The sequence below is a fragment of the Aplidium turbinatum genome, chromosome 7 (genome assembly GCF_918807975.1).
Source record: "Aplidium turbinatum chromosome 7, kaAplTurb1.1, whole genome shotgun sequence".
Classification (NCBI taxonomy): Eukaryota; Metazoa; Chordata; class Ascidiacea; order Aplousobranchia; family Polyclinidae; genus Aplidium; species Aplidium turbinatum.
The window spans coordinates 26,746,826-26,752,785 of NC_137478.1; positions in this window are offsets into that span (position 1 = coordinate 26,746,826).

Below are 5,960 nucleotides of genomic sequence, written 5' to 3' on the forward strand. Positions count from 1 at the left end.
GTGACAACAACCGCACGGCTGAATTGGCAAACAAAAGGAAAGTTTAGTCACGTATTTTTTTTGTAAATCTGATCGGTTTGCAACGTTGAAAACTATGCAGAACCAAAAAATGACTCCAGGGAGATTTAAAAAAAATTTGCGTTTTTATGGTGATTGAGCTTAAGCCTAGGCTAAAGCTACAAGGAAAAAAAAGTTTTAAAATTAGATACCAGGTGCATGGTCTCAGTTTACAGGGTGTTGTCTAAAAACCGTCGACGACAGACAAGAACCACCACCATTATAATGTGGTAGGAAGAATCTTTAGAATAAGTACCCACAAACGAAGAGCGATTACAATGGAAGAATGGTGTGAAATTTTGAATTGGAAAACGTGTCACATAGCGTGAACAACTGAACAACACATAAGGAAATACTGACAGGACATAGTGAATGAGGTCCCACAAGTTGGGGACGCGAGTGGAAAAAAAGCAACGTTGAATACTGAATAGAATGCAAGCAATTTCCAGGATGCACGAAGGAAGGAAATTGTCTGCAATGCGAAAACAGTGCTGGCTCCACTGCACCGATTGAAATTTTCAGAAAAATAGTGAGAGGCACAAAACTCAGTTATCAAAAAAAGAATGAAACTACATAGTAAGCAAGATTGGAACAATTTATTAGCACCCTTACGTGCGCCTATTGCGGAAGAATTCCGACAAGGCTTTGCCGTTAAAGCTTCGTAAAAACTTTCAAAGCGGTAATAATAATAAGACGATTTGGTTTAAATCAGGCAAAAAGTATAATTTTGTTGAAGGAAAGCGATTTTAATCTTTCATGCACATTTCGCAGCTGCTCAGTCGGCTGTGCTGACAGCTAAAGATCACAGATCGATCTTGCAATTTACAACCTTCCTAAGCGGTAAAACCGAATCCCGTTGGCTCTTCTATCACAACACAGTTTACAAAAAAACACAATGGCCTTATTTTCTTTGGCAGCCTTCTGCTAGGGAGTCAATGGCTTCCGTTAAGCAATTGTACGGTCGCAATGTCTTTCATTACCAAAAAGCCCTTTTGTACTGGGTGTCTGCCATCATGCAAGCAATACCGTTTCTTTGTCTCTACAAGATTCATACACGTATGAAACTGAAAAAGAACACGATTCTATCTTGCAATGCTTGAATAGAATTCAAGTATTCTCTCGATTTCTCATAAAAGACTAAAGATCCAATCAAACCTCCCAACTGCAGAAAAACAGAGAAAACAAGAAGTTTTTTTTTTCTAAACCTTGCCTGACAAAGAAAAAATCCAAAACCTTATATCAAACTCAATTTGAAATACAGTTTTTCCACGTTGGTCTTTTTTGGCACTCAGTCGGGAACAACTGCATCTAAGTGTTCGAAGCAGTTTTCCATTTAAAAGACTTCAGCCTCTTACTGAGTGTAAAACAGAACTGATTTGGGGACTGACTCAACGTTTGGAGACGTTGTTTAACATTGAAAAAAAAAACTGCTTTCTTGACAGAGTGAGTATAACACTCTCATGTTCCAAATATTTTGATTGCCATATTTATTTCAATTACCGGTGCTGTTAATATTAATCTGTCTTTTCATCATGTTACAGTACTAAAAAATAAACTAAGTAGTACTGCGATCTTCGCTGCTTCAAACTGACGAAACTCAGCTTAATCATCTGTAATTTCAATCATACCAGGTCACAACTTAGGTGGTGAAGATTCTGAAACGAATTGTAATGTGGAAGCAATTACACTGATGCGCGGAAGCTTTTGACTTACGGCCAACATATTGGAATTTCCTGCCATTGATTCGACAGAGGCGGGTAAAATGTGCAACCGTAAATTGCTTTAACAAGCTAAGCGTCACGACGCTTGCTTTGCTGCATAGACATGAAAAGACGATGGCATGATTGCACAGCCTCAGGCACATTTAGCTGCGGCTTTGTGAAAGATTAAAGCAAAGTTGGTCTTGTCTAGACATTTCTGTTCTTGAATGACAAATTTACGCCTTCAAACGAGATCTAGACAAGACATACTGCATTTGTCTTTTTGTGTCGAAGATTTAGCTGGAATCAATCAAAAACTGATGCAGTTTGACGACTTGAGATGGTAGCCAAAACATGACAATACTTTACTGCACTTATTGAATGGTTAACACAATTAACACATCTATAACAAGGAATTTGAATTTACCGCTGACTCACTACCTCTTATCAGTACAACAAGTTTTTTATCTTCCAACATGAACGCTGCATCTCGTGTTACTCAGATGACAAAAGCTGGCGTTTTTACATCGTTTCAACGTTGTCAGACTTCGAAGCGATGTGAAAACAGAAACTTTTGCTGGCTGCGTAATGAGATAATCACCGGCCCCACCTGCTGTAAAATTTTCCCACAATGAGATATAAACTCATCGGCAGAACAGTTCAGAGGAAGTAAGAAGGAGTATTTCGAAGCAAATGTCAAAAACCAGGCAATTTACAATGACAGTTGTGAAAACAAAATGCAGATTCACAAGACAAGTTCCTGTATCTTTGACAGGCGAAATGAATTATTATCGAATACTGATAAAAACGTCAGCAACTTGCTGTCCACTCACGAAAACAACATTTAGTGTCAACTACTCAACAATGATCGATTCCAGTACCACCTTTTAAAAGGAGGAAAACTCATACTTTTTCTCTTCATTGCTGAAACAATTTGAAACCGGTATGAAATTGTTGCAAAAAGAGATGCTATTTCACAATTTCGCCAAAAGTTAGCCATTGTTCTTGGTCATTGTGAAACATGTCATCAACACCAGACCACACTTCCTGCTTTTCATATATCGAACACAAATTGCTAAAATGCTGGTAGCTTACGGCTAATCCCAAGAGACAAACTACGCACAGGGTGGTAATGCGAAGTGACTGTGTGAAGTTAGGAACAGCAACAGTTGTCTTTTTTTACATTGCTTTAACATACCCAGGTGTTGAATCAATGGAAAAAATGTAACTTTTGCTAAGGCCAAATGCTTCTTGAAGAGGAATCTTATGGGACGTCTGCGTAGGAAATTCACATTTTGACACTGTGGCTAATCTTAGACATTCTTTTTGTGGGGTGGTCATCCTAACGCAACGCAACAAAATTACTTTTCAACCAGTTTCTCCAAGTAAACAAGAATTTCCCTGCAGTTAAGACGAAAAACGAAGAAATACTGTAAATATGTTTCTGAATATTTTTAAAGCTTTAGGGTGTAGCCTACTTGTATATATATTTTACCTGTATTTGATCATTTAGCCCATTTTGAGACCTTTTTTTTTTATCAGTCAAAAGTCCCGAGTGGCCACAGTAGCAAAAGCAATCAGAATCAAAGCAAACTGGTAGGTAGTGGCAGCACGAATTGTGGGGTTAGATTTTGTAAAATTGTGAGAGTTAGCTACAAACAAACGATAAATATCGCCGTAAACTCTTTGATGTCTGGTTGGAAAATTGGACTGTACATTTGTACAATGAACAGTTTTCAACAATTGAATTCTTTCAATGTACATAGTACGCCTTCATGAACGACATCCTTTCTTACCAAATAAGTCCAATGATAAAAATACGTCGATTGCAGATCTGCTTTGCTATCATCGCATGAAAACTTAGCGTTTTCAGCGCAGATGACAAGGATTTTAGAGCGAATCCATTGTGTTCACAAGTGTCTAGCAGAAACGAAATATATGTTTAAAAGCCGTTGGCATGCGCAGATCCACTTCCATTTGTATATCAGTTAATTGGCCAAAGAGTTTTACAGCTCAGCTTTGATAAAAACAACACTTTCAGTTTTGAGGTAATACAACAAAAAGCCAAGGTCGCTATGAGATCACATACTTTACTCGGCCACATTTACTGGGAGTGGCTCTAGAAAAAGACACTAATATCATGTCAAAACCATAAATTCATGTCAAAAACATGAAAAAGGGACTAAATTCTAATACGATGATCATAGGAGAAATTGACAGGCCGTGAAAAGCCCATAAATCTTTGACATCGCAAAAATGTGGCTTCAAAGGCACAGCAGCGAAGGCACGTCGGTTGTAACCATGGTGGTTGTAACCTTTGAACTCATGACATGAAGAGTTGGTACTTGCTAGTGGTCACAGAAACATAGCGGGGGTTTATTCGTGTATTCATTCAATTAAGCGACGTTTATTATCACAGCCGGCAGATAAAAACAATCAGTCAAAAAATACAACCAACATGCATAAATATAGCATTTACAGTATATAGCGGTGCCGGTACATGACGCGATCCCTGGGCCGTAAGGCACGAATGACGCAAGGCCCGAATAGCACAAGACCTAAATGCCGCAATGCATAAATGACGCAAAGCCCGAACGCCGTAAAGCATGAATGACGCGAGATTTGATTATCTTTTACTAAAATTAATTGCTCTTTTGAATACATTAGTAGTAATTTTTTTGTCACGGTAGCAGTTTTATTTTTTATAAGAACAAAAATATAAAAACTGTCTTTTGTGCTTAACAAAATAAAGATGAGACTTGGCTGTTTCTCACTAAAACATTTTTTTTAATGTTAGTAGTTTCATTTGCATAGTAGAAATAGTAAATAGTAGTAGCGGTAAAACTATGGCTTTCTCGCATTGATTTGTCTTTTTCTTCATCAGCACCAATGTTAATTACACTGTGCTGCGTTTGACAACTTTTTCGAAAAATACAGAAATGTTTTGACTGTTGTTTCTGAATCAATTTTTTTGAAGAGTTTGCTTGCGAACGCAAGAGATTATTACCTAACTCCAGATAACCTCAACTTTCATTGCATCTTCAACTTTAAAAAAGTCACTTTCACAAGCAAATTCTAACTAATTATAGTGATTTAGTCAAAACAGTTCGGGGTGATGAATTAATTTTATGTATTTCAACTGACGCAAACGAAAAATAATTATTATAATTTTCAGAATTGCAGTGAACCAGTTATAAAACACGCTAATTTTCCAAAGAGTAAAGTACGGTAACCTCCTTACAACAAGGTTTTTTAAGTCACACTTTCCCCAGACCGCAAATCAGTCGGTTATAACATTGATTCAACGTCTGCACATGTAAAAACAACTGATTTGTTGTCTGCGTCTTAATTTGCTAACCTATCACACAAGAACTCAAATCATGGGTTGGTACTAGCATATTCTCCGAACTCTGAAAGTTTAAATACGAGATTCCCACGTTAAATGGGAAAAGTAATAGACAGTCAATATCAAATTACAAAACTTGCTACTACTCCTATTGTGCAGAAACACAACAGTCTCAATTACTGTATTAGCAGTGTTAAAAGCACTAGTTACCTTCATTTCACAAGAAGTCGATTAGTTGTCTTAATTTATTAATAGATTGACACCACCTTCCCTTCTAGTAAACTGCCAGCAAACAAAATTAATTTGAATCAATTAGACAGACTGGAGCAACACGTATGTTTTTCAATAAAATGCCACCAATTAAAAGGCTTACCAACATGGTAAATATATATTTGTAAATCTGATGATAGTGCTAGTTTTATTGATTCATACTAGTGTGAACTATTGTAAGGATTTAATTTTACAACCGCTTTGAGTGATTGCTAACATGGAGTTAAAGCAGAATCAAATATTTTGACGACAGTCGGATAGAAATCTATTATACCCAACTGCTGCTTTGTGCTTATTGATTTCTGTATGATACAAAATCACACAAGATATTTACTTAAAATCCAACGAGCGTTTTAACAATCCTGAACTGTTATCGAAGAGTCACACAAGATGTAGCTAGCTCAATGTCAAACCTGGGTATGGTTTTTCTGTCGATTGTTGTAGTGAACAGAAAATAAAATGGATCAATGGAAGTTTTAATAACCAATGTGCCCACAATTAAACTCTGGACCAGTTGAACCAGTAAGTTCCAGCATTCAAGCTCAAACAATATGTCAGTAACTCATGGAAGAATATAAAATTGCCAA